General features: G+C 45.6%; 1 long non-coding RNA gene across 1 annotated transcript in view; it reads left to right on the top strand.

Moving 5' to 3' along the window:
* The window catches only part of LOC100405859 (uncharacterized), a 46,544-nt gene that overhangs the window by 28,198 nt on the left and 4,657 nt on the right, over window positions 1-13,689 (top strand). The gene's annotated exons all lie outside the window — the stretch shown is intronic.

Here is a 13,689-nt window from a genome sequence, read left to right as displayed (position 1 = left end):
GGCATCTGCGAGTCTTGGCAACTTTTGCAGAAAATGAATGGAAAGTTTTGGCTGGATTGTGTTTTTCAAAGTACTTGGAGTGTCCCTGGAGCTGTTCCAAGGAGCCCAGCCTCTACACTTGGACAGTGGGGGCTTTCACTCATTCTAATTTACTAATGGAGGTGCAGATTGACTGGTGGTAAGATTTAGTTTTCCTCTCAGGTGTTTTCTGAATTTTTTTTACCCCTTTGCTCATATAAGATAGAAAACAAAACAACCAAATAAGGAAAAAAAAAAAAACAACTCCAAGCAAACCCAATACACATGCTCCTCAACTTATGACAGGTTTATGTCCTGAAAGCCCCATCAAACATTGAAAATATTTTAAGTTAAAAATGCACTGAATCCATGTGGGTGAAGGGGAGAAGAAAAGCAAAGCACACTGCCATGTGTGTACCTACGCAACTGTCTTGCATGCTCTGCTCATGTACCCCAAAACCTATAATCCAATAAAAAATTAAAAAAAAAAAAAAAAAAAAAAAAAAAATGCACTGAATCCACCCAACCCACCGAGTATCAGCGCTTAGCCTGGACTACTTAAATGTGCTGTTTATGGTTGGGCAAAATCATCTAACACAAGGTTTATGTCATAATAAAGTGTGGAATATCTTGTGTAAGAGTATCGTACTGCATATTGCTAGCCCAGGAAAATACCAAAATCCAAACTTTGAAGTACAGTTTCTACTGAATGTTCATCGTTTTCATCCCATCCTAAGTGAACCATGAAAAGCTGGGGTCTGCCAATAGTAGCAGAAAACTCAGGCACAGTCCATTTGGCTTTTTTCTTTTCTTTTCTTTTTCTCTCTCTCTCTTTTTTTTTTTTGAGGAAAGGTCTTGCTCCGTCACACAGGCTGGAGTGCAGGGGCGCAGTTACAGCTCACTGTGGCCTCAAGCTCCCAGGCTCAGGCCATCCTCCCACCTCTGCCTCCCGGGTAGCTGGGACTACAGATGGGAACCACGCCGGGTTTGCATTTTGCTTTGTTGAGGATGATACACCCTCAACATAGGTAAAAAACAGATGTTTTTTGCTATTAAAATTATTTTAATTTGATTGACTAATTTGATCAAGAATCATGGCATTCCATAAAGATCGCTTTTTTTTGTTTGGCATTTTTCCCCTTTGAATGAGTTTAAGAACCTCTGTGCTCATGCGATCATCAAGGTCAAGTTTATAAGTGTATGATTTGCATATTTATTACCTCAGTTAGTTGTTGTCTATTAGCAGACTCAGCCTCAGTCTTCTTAAACTTTGACCTCTCTTGACACCAGTGCACACCCACTCCCCCACATGCAGGTGTTCTGGTCTCTGTGGCACACACTGAATTGCACAGATGGAGCTGTGGGGCCTGGGCTTCAGCAGCACTGGCAGCTCCCTGTCCCTTAGGAGCCCTTGATCTGCCTGGGTCCAGAAGCCCTGGCTGCCTGCAGGGCCCACTTGCTTCTTGCTGGCCAATAGCCGCTGATTTTTGTTTTGTATCTGACACCTGCTTGCTCAGAAGATACAAATTCCCGAATAGCCCAGACAGGGTGTCTGCTGAGGACTTCTGGGAATGTGTCCTTCACTTTTAACAAGAGGGAGAGGACTCCTTCCCTTTGGATCACCTGCTCAGGGTGGCCAGCTGTCTCCTGATGTGGGTGGGGCTCAGCCAAGGCCATCAGCAGCTTGGGGCCTGGCCCATGAGGCAGGAGTGGCACCAGGCACTGAGGATGTTTTGGATCTGCTAAACTTACCTGTTCCTAATTGTCAAGTGGGTGACGTAGGTTTCCAGTTAGAGCTGAGGGCATTTTGCTGACAGTGGATGTGTCTGAACTGTGCTCTCCCCACAGCCTTTTCTGTAGGTGGCTTTTTTCAGTGCACTAGGTTAGGAGAGCTGAGAACTAACGAGGCTGAGGGTTATCCTGGGACTGCCCTGGCAAGAGGGAGGGAAGAGGGGGCTGTTGGGTGATGATGTAAAGAAAGTAGGGCCTGTGGGAAAAATCAAGATATGGAGGAACCCCAGAGGGCCCCTCTTGAAGAACCCACAAAGAGGGCTCTGGCGGGGCTTCCAACTCCTCTACTACCATCTAAGCCCATCTGTGGAGCCCTGGAGTGGGAGGTCTAACTGGGCCAGCATGCTCCTCAGACCTCTCTGGAGTTAGAGAAGAGGTTGCCAGGAACCAAAGACCACACCCTAAAATAGAACTTGGAAGAGAAGGTGGTGAAGCCCCAGACATCCATGTCTGACCCAGCAGTCGCTAATGGACGCAGAGGAGAAAGAGAAGGGGCATTTCCTGCAGAAATCAGCACACTCCGGGGAGCTCTGCTTCTAACAGGCTTGTGAGAGGCAGAGGAGGGGGAAGGACAGAGAGCCCCAAGGCAGGGAGGGAGGCGGAAAAGTACTCTGAGAAGGGAGGCTCAAGTTACAGCATTCATGAAGCAGAGTGGACAGGGGCCTGGCTGCCTGGGGAAGTGGTGCAATGTGGATATTACACAAAGAAAGCACAACTGCCATTGCATCCCAAGTAGTCCAAAGCTGGGCTAGTGAGGGGAAGCTGGGTGGGGGAGCTTTTAACTCAAAGTAGGGAAGACACTCCAGTAACCGGCTGCTCAGTGTTAGGCTGAGCTGCTGCAAAAGGTAGTGACCCCTTGGAGCCCATTTGGGTTCGGGGTGGGGGAGGGTGCTCCGAACAGTTCCCACACACTGACTCGAACCCAAGAATCTGTGATTCTGGGCGTCTGAGACTCCAGAAAGAACCTGGACAAGAGCTCTGAGAATTTGAGAAGGACTTCTGGGAGAGATCTCTTCTGGACCCTGGCATGCAGAGGAACAGAGCTGGGGCTTCCTCGCCTGCTGTTTCATCTCTGTCCATGGTCTTTGGGTGTCTGAGCAGGCAGAGCAGCCATGTATGAAGGGGAAGAGGCAGGAAGAGGTGGGAGGGGAGGAGAAGGGAAGAGAGCGAAGCCCAGCTCTGCACTCTGCAGTTAGCAGCTGTGTGGCCTGGGATGTTCCTTACTCTTTCAGTCTTAATTTCCTCATCTGTAAAATGGGTCTAGACGGTGTCTTACTGGGTCAGATGTACTGTGTCTAGAGAGGGTGCCAGGAAATGGGAGCTAATATCAAAAGGAACAAAGAAAAGTGGCCACTTTGACCAATCCTGCACAGGTTTTGTTACAGGATTCCACCCACGGAACTAACACTCCAAACTGGGGGCACAGCCTGGCCCCCGACCATAGAAAATTGGGGTCAGGGGAGTAGCTTTTCTTTGGAATGATGGGCTCATCCAGAGCCCATATTCACCATATTGTTTCATGTCACTGTACACTGAGCAGAGTGTCTGTGTGCGGGGACAATCGGAAGACAGACTGACTCAATAAACCTGTAATTGAGTCCCTTGGCAGTCAATGTCTGGCCGCCAGGACTTGTGAAAAATAGCTAGTGTTTTCCTAACGTTCAGTGCATTCCAGGGACTGTGCTAAATGATGCATGAACAACCCTACTCTTCTTCCCATTTAACAGATGAGGGAGCAGGGTCACGTGAGGTTCAGTGGACTTGCCCAGGGATTGGCCCATCTGCTGCCACTCTGGTTTCATAGGGGCCCCAGACACAGAGCTGCTGAGTGAGAAGAGAATGTCTCCACAGCCTCGGGGCAGATGATTTGGGAGGGCTTCAGAGGTGCTGATCTCATGGTTTCTGGATTTGCAGAGCTGATGGTGGATTTGAGGAAGGCTCTCACCATCTTCCTCCCAGGTGGTCCAGGAGAATAAGTGCTCCCAGCAGTCAGGCCACAGCTCCCCCAGCCTCGTCTGGAGCTTCTGTTACTGTAAATGGATGCTTTGTAGACATCCCCAGCCATAGGGGATGGAAATAAATTGTGTATCACTGACAGCAGCACACAAATTCCAAATGCCTGGGTGGCTCTGGGGAGCGTGGGAATTCAGGGGAGGATGAAACATGGGTATGTGCTACTCTTCAGGTATGGGGTGAGGAAGTTTCCACAACACAGCAAGAAGATCATGGGCATAAGTCAATGCTAGTGTCTGTTTCTGGAGAAAAGTCCCCAGAGCTGATCTAAGCTTTTGATCTCTTCCAAGCCCCCATCTACCACCTCATCCCTTCCCTCACGATCTGCAGAAGAAAATAGGGACCCTCAGACAAGCACCCTGCAGACCTCTCACATCCCGCACAACCGTCCCTCACCTGTCCTTTCCTCCCACTAGAGGAGGGGAGTTCATCCTCTCAACCCATGCTTCCAGTCACTATCCTCATGTGTCCTCTGGGACTCTAGATCATCCATTATAGTCTCTGTCCCATGCTTCCAATTTTCTCCTTCATCTCTTCCCACCAGCCAAAGCATTTGTGTACAGAAACAGAACAGCTTCCCCCTGCAAACTACTCTCAGTTTCTTCTAGTCACCACCAAGACTCTGGAAAGTGGTCTACATTTACCACCACCTGCCATTATGCCTTTGTTTTCCAGCCACTTATCCATCTGCTAAGAAGTGGCTTCTACCTGCTTCCATAGCATTGTTCCATACTTATTCAGTTCACACTGCCTGGACTTTTTAGCATTTGAAACAAACCCATCCTTCCGGACAATCTCCCTTATATATTATCCTCTGGTAATCATCCTACACACACTGGGGCTTATATTCTGTCCTTTTTCTGTGCATCCTTAACAGAGTCGTCTTTCTTTGCTGTTTCCTGGGTCAGTGATCTGTGGTTGGCAGCCTCCAGCAAACCCTGCTCCTGCTATTCATATCCTTATGTGGTCCCCTCCCACATTATACCTGGGTTTGCCTATAGGACTCAGCACTGAAGAAGTGGTAGCAATAGTCCCAATATTGAGTTATAAAAGGTGTGACTTGACTCTTGGCCAGGCGCGGTGGCTCACGCCTGTAATCCCAACACTTTGGGAGGCCAAGGAAGGCGAATCACTTGAGATCAGGAGTTCAAGACCAGCCTGGCCAACATGGTAAAACCCCATCTCTATTTTTAAAAAATACAAAAATTAGCCAGGCATGGTGGGGTGTGCCGATAATCCCAGCTACTCCAGAGGCTGAGGCAAGAGAATCCCTTGAACCTGGGAGTCAGAGGTTGTAGTGAGCCGAGATCACACCACTGCACTCCAGCCTGGGTGACAGTGAGACTCTGTCTCCAAAAAAAAAAAAAAAAAAAAAAAAGGAAGGAGGGACTCAAGATGGCGCGGTGAGAACAACCCAGGATTGAAGCTCTCGGTGAATGTGCGGAGAGGTTGAGTCAGGGCCGCATTTCCAGACGGATCTTTGTTGCCTACAGAACGGGGAAATTCCCAGGTATAAAAGAGATGCAGGACGCCAGGCAGAGGTTTTGGCTGGTGCAGCCAGCAGCTGGTGCGGCCGGCAGCCAGTGCTGTAGTGCAGTGGCACTACACAGCGCTCTGCACAAAGCGCATTGGTCCAGGTGCCCTGTTGAACCAGCAATCTGAGACTTGAGAGGGCTGAACATGAGACTGAATGGGACTTGGACAGTGAGCCAGCCCAGGAGATTCCAGGGAAACAGCATTTGGGGTAGCGCAGTGGGACAAACAAAACGGTGATTCCAAATGCTCCAGGTGGAGAGGTTCCTTGCGGGCACAGCGGAACCCAGGACAGTGCAGCTCCATGGGGGAGGGGCGTCTGCCATTACTGAGGCAATCAGCCCCTACTGAGGTACACGCCCATTGCTGATGCAGCCTGCCGTTGCCAAGGCAACCCGCTACAACAGAGAGACTCCGCCACAGGGTGTAGCTCGTGACAGCAGGGCAGAGACCACAGCAGCAGGGCAGAGCCTGCAGCAACAGGGTAAACCTCACACCAGCAGGGCGGAGCCTCGGCAGGCAAAGAGTGACTAGACTGCCTCCTAGCTGGGCAGGACAGCACAACGGACACTCACAAAGAAAGCCCAAGCCCCTCGAGACAGAGCATCTGAGAAAAAAAGTTTTTTTTTTTTATGAGTTCTGCTGCAGCAGAACTAAACGTAGCAGCCTAACAGCCCTGAATGAACAACAGAGCTCACAGCTCAGCAGTTGAGCTCCTATAAAGTACAGACTGTCTCCTCAAGCAGCTCCCTGACCCCTCTATATCCCAAAGACTGACATTTGGCAGGCATCATTCTGGGACAAAGATAGCAGAAAAAGAAACTGGTAGCATCCCTCACTGTTCCCCAGCTGCTATAGGTGCACCCCAGACAAGCAGGGCCTGGAGTGGACCTCAGCAGTCGTACAGTGGAGGGGCTAGACTGGTAGAAGGAAAACCAAGTAACAGAAATACTTCATCATCAACAATCTGGGCTTCCACTCAGAGACCCAATCGAAAAGTCAGCAACTACACAGACGACAGGTGGATAAATCCACAAAGATGGGAAGAAACCAGCGCAAAAAGGAGGAAAACACTTGAAACCAGAACACCTGGCCTCCTAGGAAGGACCAAAACTCCTCACCAGCAAGGGAACAAAGCTGGACGGAGAATGACTGTGACGAAATGACAGAATTAGACTTCAGAAGGTGGATAATGAGGAACTTTTGTGAGCTAAAAGAAACTAAGAACCTTGAAGAAAGATTTGAAAAAAGATTTGAGGAAATAACAAAAATGGATAACTTAGAGAGGAATATGAATGAATTAAAGGAGCTGAAAAACACGAAGCATGCATAAGTTTCAACAGCCGATTGACCAAGCAGAAGAAAGAATATCAGAAGTGCAAGATCAACTCAATGAAATAAAACGAGAAACCAAGATCAGAGAAAAAAGCTCAAAAAGGAATGAACAAAGTCTCCAAGAAATGTGGGACTATGTGAAGAGACCTAACCTACGTTTGATAGGTGTACCAGAAGGGGACGAACAGAATGAATCCAAGCTGGAAAATACTCTTCAGGACATTATCTAGGAAAATTTCCCCCACCTAGCAAGACAGGTCAACACTCAAATGCAGGAAATACAGAGAACACCACAAAGATATTCCGCAAGAAGAGCAACCCCAAGGCACATAATCATCAGATTCAAAAAGGTTGAAATAAAGGAGAAAATACTAAGGGCAGCCAGAAAGAAAGGTCGGGTCACCCACAAAGGGAAGCCCATCAGACTCACAGCAGATCTCTCGGCAGAAACACTACAAGCCAGAAGAGAGTGGGGGCCAATATTCAACATCCTTAAAGAAAAGAACTTTCAACCCAGAATTTCATATCCAGCCAAACTGAGTTTCATAAGTGAAGGAAAAATAAAATCCTTTGAGAACAAGCAAGTACTCAGAGATTTTGTCACCACCAGGCCTGCTTTAAAGAGCTCCTGAAAGAGGCACTACACATAGAAAGGAACAACCAGTACCAGCCATTCCAAAATCACACTAAACGCTAAAGAGCATCAACATAATGAAGAATCTACAACAACTAATGGGCAAAACAGCCACTTAGCATCAAAATGGCAGTATCAAATTCACACATAACAATATTAACCCTAAATGTAAATGGACTAAATGCACCGATCAAAAGACACAGACTGGCAAATTGGATAAAAATCCAAAACCCATCAGTGCACTGTATCCAGGAAACCCATCTCACATGCAAGGATACACAAAGGCTCAAAATAAAGGGATGGAGGAAGATTTACCAAGCAAATGGAGAGCAAAAAAAAGCAGGAGTTGCAATTCTCATCTCTGATAAAATAGGCTTTAAAGCAACAAAGATCAAAAGAGACAAAGAAGGACATTACATAATGGTAAAAGGATCGATACAACAAGAAGAGCTAACGATCCTAAATATATATGGACCCAATACAGGAGCACCCAGATACATAAGGCAAGTTCTTAATGACTTACAAAGAGATTTAGACTCCCACACAATAATAGTGGGAGACTTTAACACTCCACGGTCAATATTAGACAGATCAACCAGACAGAAAATCAACAAGGATATCCAGGGCTTGAACTCAGACCTGGAACAAGCAAACCTGATAGACATTTACAGAACTCTCCACCCCAAATCCACAGAATATACATTCTTCTCAGCATCACATCACACCTACTCTGAAATTGACCACATAATTGGAAGTAAAGCACTCCTCAGCAAATGCAAAACAACTGAAATCATAACAAACAGTCTCTCAGACCATAGTGCAATCAAGTTAGAACTCAGAATTCAGAAACCAACCCAGAACTGCACAGCTTCATGGAAACTGAACAACTGGCTCTTGAATGTTGACTGGATAAACAATGAAAGGAAGGCAGAAATAAAGAAGTTCTTTGATACCAATGAGAACAAAGACACAACATGCCAGAATCTCTGGGACACATTTAAAGCAGTCTCTAGAGGAAGATGTATAGCAATAAGTGCCCATATGAGAAGAATGGAGAGATCAAAAATTGACACCCTATCATTAAAATTGAAAGAGCTAGAGGAGCAAGATAAGAAAAAACTCAAAACCTAGCAGAAGACAAGAAATAACTAAGATCAGAGCTGAACTGAAGGAGATAGAGACACGAAAAACGCTTTAAAAAATCAATAAATCCAAGAGGTGGTTTTTTGAAAAGATCAACAAAATAGACAGACCACTAGCCAGACAGATAAAAAAGAAAAGAGAGAACAACGAAATAGATGCAATAAAAATGATAAAGGGGAAATCATCACAGATTCCACAGAAATTCAAACCATCATCAGAGAATATTACAAACAACTCTATGCACATAAACTAGTAAACCTGGAAGAAATGGATAAATTCCTGGACTCCTGTGTCCTCCCAAGCCTAAACCAGGAGGAAGCTGAAACTATGAATAGACCAATAACAAGGGCAGAAGTCGAGGCAGCAATTAAGAGCCTACCACACAAAAAAAGCCCAGGTCCAGATGGGTTCACAGCTGAATTCTACCAGACACACAAAGAGGAACTGGTACCATTCCTTCTGAAACTATTCCAAATAATTCAAAAAGAGGGAATCCTTCCCAAATCATTTTATGAGACCAATATCATCCTTATACCAAAACCCGGCAGAGACCCAACAAGAAAAGAAAACTTCAGGCCAATATCCATGATGAACATAGATGCAAAAATCTTCAATAAAATATTGGCAAGCCGATTGCAACAGCAAATCAAAAAACTTATCCATCATGATCAAGTAGGATTCATCCCGGGGATGCAAGGCTGGTTCAACATATGCAAGTCTATAAATGTAATTCACCGCATAAACAGAACTAAAAACAAAAACCACATGATTATCTCAATTGACGCAGAGAAGGCATTCGACAAAATTCAACAGCCCTTTATGCTAAAAACCCTCAATAAACTCGGTATCAATGGAACGTATCTCAAAGTAATAAAAGCCATTTATGACAAACCAACTGCCAGTATTATACTGAATGGGCAAAAACCGGAAGCATTTCCTTTGAAATCTGGCACTAGACAAGGATGCCCTCTTTCACCACTCCTATTTAATATAGTACTGGAAGTTCTAGCCAGAGCAATCTGGCAAGAAAAAGAAATAAAGGGTATTCAAATAGGAAAGGTGGAAGCCAAATTGTCTCTATTTGCAGACGACATGATAGTATACCTAGAAGACCCCATCGCCTCAGCCCAAAAACTCCTGAAACTGATAAGCAACGTCAGCAAAGTCTCAGGATATAAAATCAATGTGCAAAAATCACAAGCATTCCTCTACAGCAATAACAGACTTAAAGAAAGCCAAATCAAGAACGAACTGCCATTCACAATTGCTACAAAAAGAATAAAATACCTAGGAATACAACTCACAAGGAACGTAAGGGACCTCTTCAAGGAGAACTACAAACCACTGCTCAACGAAATCAGAGAGGACACAAACAGATGGAGAAACATTCCATGTTCATGGTTAGGAAGAATTAATATCGTGAAAATGGCTATACTGCCCAAAGTAATTTACAGAATCAATGCTATCCCCATCAAGCTACCATTGACTTTCTTCACAGAACTGGAAAAAACCACCATGAACTTCATATGGAACCAAAAGAGAGCCCACATAGCCAAGTCAATTCTAAGCAAAAAGAACACAGCGGGGGGCATCGCACTACCAGATTTCAAACTATACTACAAGGCTGCAGTAATCAAAACAGCATGGTACTGGTACCAAAACAGAAATATAGACCAATGGAACAAAACAGAGGCATCGGAGGCAACACAACATATCTACAACGATACAATCTTTGATAAACCTGACAAAAACAAGCAATGGGGAAAGGATTCCCTGTTTGACAAATGGTGTTGGGAAAACTGGCTAGCCATGTGCAGAAAGCAGAAACTGGACCCCTTCCTGACACCTTACACTAAAATTAACTCCAGATGGATTAAAGACTTAAACATAAGACCTGGCACCATAAAAACCCTAGAAGGAAATCTAGGCAAAACCATCTAGGACATAGGAGTAGGCAAGGACTTCATGAACAAGACACCAAAAGCATTGGCAACAAAAGCCAAAATAGACAAATGGGACCTAATGAAACTCCACAGCTTCTGCACGGCAAAAGAAACAGTCACTAGAGTGAATCAGCAACCAACAAAATGGGAAATATTTTTTCAGTTTACCCATCTGACAAAGGGCTGATATCCAGAATTTACAAAGAACACAAACAGATTTATGGGAAAAAAACAAACAAGCCCATTCAAAATTGGGCAAAGAATATGAACAGACACTTTACAAAAGAAGACATATATGAGGCCAACAATCATATGAAAAAATGCTCATCATCACTGGTCATCAGAGAGACGCAAATCAAAACCACATTGAGGTACCATCTCACGCCAGTTAGAAAGGCGATCATTAAAAAATCTAGAGACAACAGATGCTGGAGAGGATGTGGAGAAAAAGGAACATTTTTACACTGTTGGTGGGAGTGTATAAATTAGTCCAACCATTGTGGAAGACAGTGTGGCGATTCCTCAAGGCCTTAGAAATAGAAATTCCATTTGACCCAGCAATCCCATTACTGGGTATATATCCAAAGGACTATAAATCATTCTACTATAAGGACACATGCACACGAATGTTCATTGCAGCACTGTTTACAATAGCAAAGACCTGGAATCAACCCAAATGGCCATTGATACTGGATTGGGAAAATGTGGCACATATACACCATGGAATATTATGCAGCAATCAGAAATGATGAGTTTGTGTCGTTTGTAGGGACACGGATGAATCTGGAGAACATTCTCAGCAAACTGACACAAGAACAGAAAATGAAACACCGCATATTCTCACTCATAGGCAGGTGATGAAAAATGAGAACACATGGACACAGGGAGGGGAGTACTAAACACTGGGGTCTATTGGGGGGAAAAGGGGAGGGCCAGCGGCGGGGGGGAGCTGGGGAGGGATAGCCTGGGGAGAAATGCCAAATGTGGGTGAAGGGGAGAAAGGAAGCAAAACACACTGCCATGTGTGTACCTATGCAACTGTCTTGCATGTTCTGCACATGTACCCCAAAACCTAAAATGCAATAAAAATTAAAAAATAGAACGTGTGACTTCAGTCACTCTGTCACTCATGGGTTTCTCTCTCAGGAGGAAGTCAGTTGCCTCTATGGGGAGCCCTGCAGAGAGGCCCATGCAATAAGCCACTGAGGGCTCTTGCCAGCAGCTGCCATGTGAGGGAGCTTAAAGGCTGATGCCCAGCCCCAGTTGAGCCTTCAGATGATGGCAGCCTCGGCTGACAGTGTGGCTACAACCTCATGAGAGGTCTTGAGCCAGAGCCATCTGGCTAAGCTGCTCGCAGGTACCCTCAAACTGAGAGATAATAGATGATTGTGATTTCAAGTTGCCAGATGTCAGGGTAATCTGTTACTCAGCAATAGAACAGGGCATCATTTGCAACCCTCTCTCTTCCACCCACTCTCCACCTTTTCTTGGTTATTGTCTGACTCTGTGGCCTGAGTGCCATCAGCACAAGGACTATTCCTAGCAAGGATTGACACCTGCATTTCTCCTCAGCTGTGAGCTCCACTTCCACCTGCCTATTGGTGGCCTCTGTGTCGCACTCAATGTATTTCATCAAACTGTCTTTCCACCTCAATTCCTTTACACTTCCTGGACTTTACATCTTGGCTACTGGTTTCATTATTACCCTTGTCACCAAATCTGGACACAAAGTAAGTTTTGACAATACCTCTTCCTCTTCTGTTCTGCCAGTCCTCATCCTCATTGCTCCACATCTGCCATCTCTCATCTGCCGCTCCCATCTTTCTCATTTCTTGTACAGATGCTTCCCCAGTCCCTTAATGAGCCTCCCAGCCTCCAGCATCATCCTTCTCCAATCTGTCCTCCAACTGCAGGAATTTGCTCTGGAAACAGCAGGTCTTTACAAGTCACATCCCTGTTTAACACTCCTGGAGATTTGCCATTGCCTAAAGTCTGAGTTCCTTCGTCCAGATCCCTGGCTTTCTGCTAACTTCCCCTGTGCTGCCTCTCTATTTCCATCTTCCATCTGCTTCCTTCTCCTTCTCCTCCGGATTGTCTGACTTCCAGGCCACACAGACAAATGCTTTTCTGTGACCAAAGGTAATAGGAAAGCATTTGTCTACGTGGCCTGGGAGTCAGAATATTCCATATTCTTTTGTTTCCTCCTTCTTCCTTTTTTCCCTCAACATTCTCTTCTTCTCATCACTACACATGTTGTTCAAAGTCCAGATCAGTCACCGCTTGACAGTTGTTAGTCCCCACAATCAGAGTGAGTTATGTGTCCTCCAGCCCCCAGCACTCATCCCTTCATATTTTTTTAAGATGGAGTCTCCTTCTGTCACCCAGGCTGAAGTGCAGTGGTGTGATTTCAGCTCATTGCAGCCCCTTCCTCCTGGGTTCAAGCAATTCTCCCACCTCAGCTTCCTAAGTAGCTGGGACTACAGGTGTGTTTCCACACCTGGCTAATATTTTCTGTATTTTTAGTAGAGATGGGATTTTGCCATGTTGCCCAGACCGGTCTTGAACTCCTGGGCTCAAACGATACTCCTGCCTCAACCTCCCAAAGTGCTGGGATTACAGGCATGAGCCACCGTGCCCAGCCCCTTTGTATCTGAATTACTGAAATTAATGCTGGCATCTTCCACCAGTTGAGAAGATCTGTAAACTCAGAAGTGGTAGATCCTTGAATGAATGAGGGAGGCTTGTCCAAGGGGGACCTTTTATTTGGATTTATTTCTGTATGATCAATTTGGCCAATATCCAGAAAATAGGTAAATCCACACACCCAACTGTGGAACAGGGTGCAGTGGATACATTTTCAGGCTGACACACCTTTGTCCCTCACCTCTCCCTCCTTCTCTGAGTTAGATGCAAACCCATTTCCTGCCTCACACTGTGGGCAGTATCTAGAGTATGTGCAGGGCTTGTGTTCCCAGAAAAGCAGAAAGGCCCTGGGAACACAAGCCCTCTGCCTTATGACAGCTCATCCCAGGAGACAGAGCTCCCCCCCAGGGCCATCTGATGGACATCCAGTGAGCTTGCTAAGCAAAGAGGCAATCCCTGGCCTGACCCCAGCTGGCACAGCAATCCCTTACTCTATCAGTGCCCTCTTTCAAGGAGGCTTAGTTGAAATGGAGTTCATGGTGATGAAGACCTCAGCTTCAGTGACTTACAAGGATCTGAAGGGTTCAACTACCTCTTTGGGAACAGCAAAACCAGTGCTCAAAAAGCATAGCTACA

This window comes from Callithrix jacchus, chromosome 12, assembly GCF_049354715.1.
Source record: "Callithrix jacchus isolate 240 chromosome 12, calJac240_pri, whole genome shotgun sequence".
NCBI classification, from domain to species: Eukaryota; Metazoa; Chordata; class Mammalia; order Primates; family Cebidae; genus Callithrix; species Callithrix jacchus.
This window is presented reverse-complemented; position numbering and strand designations above follow the sequence as displayed.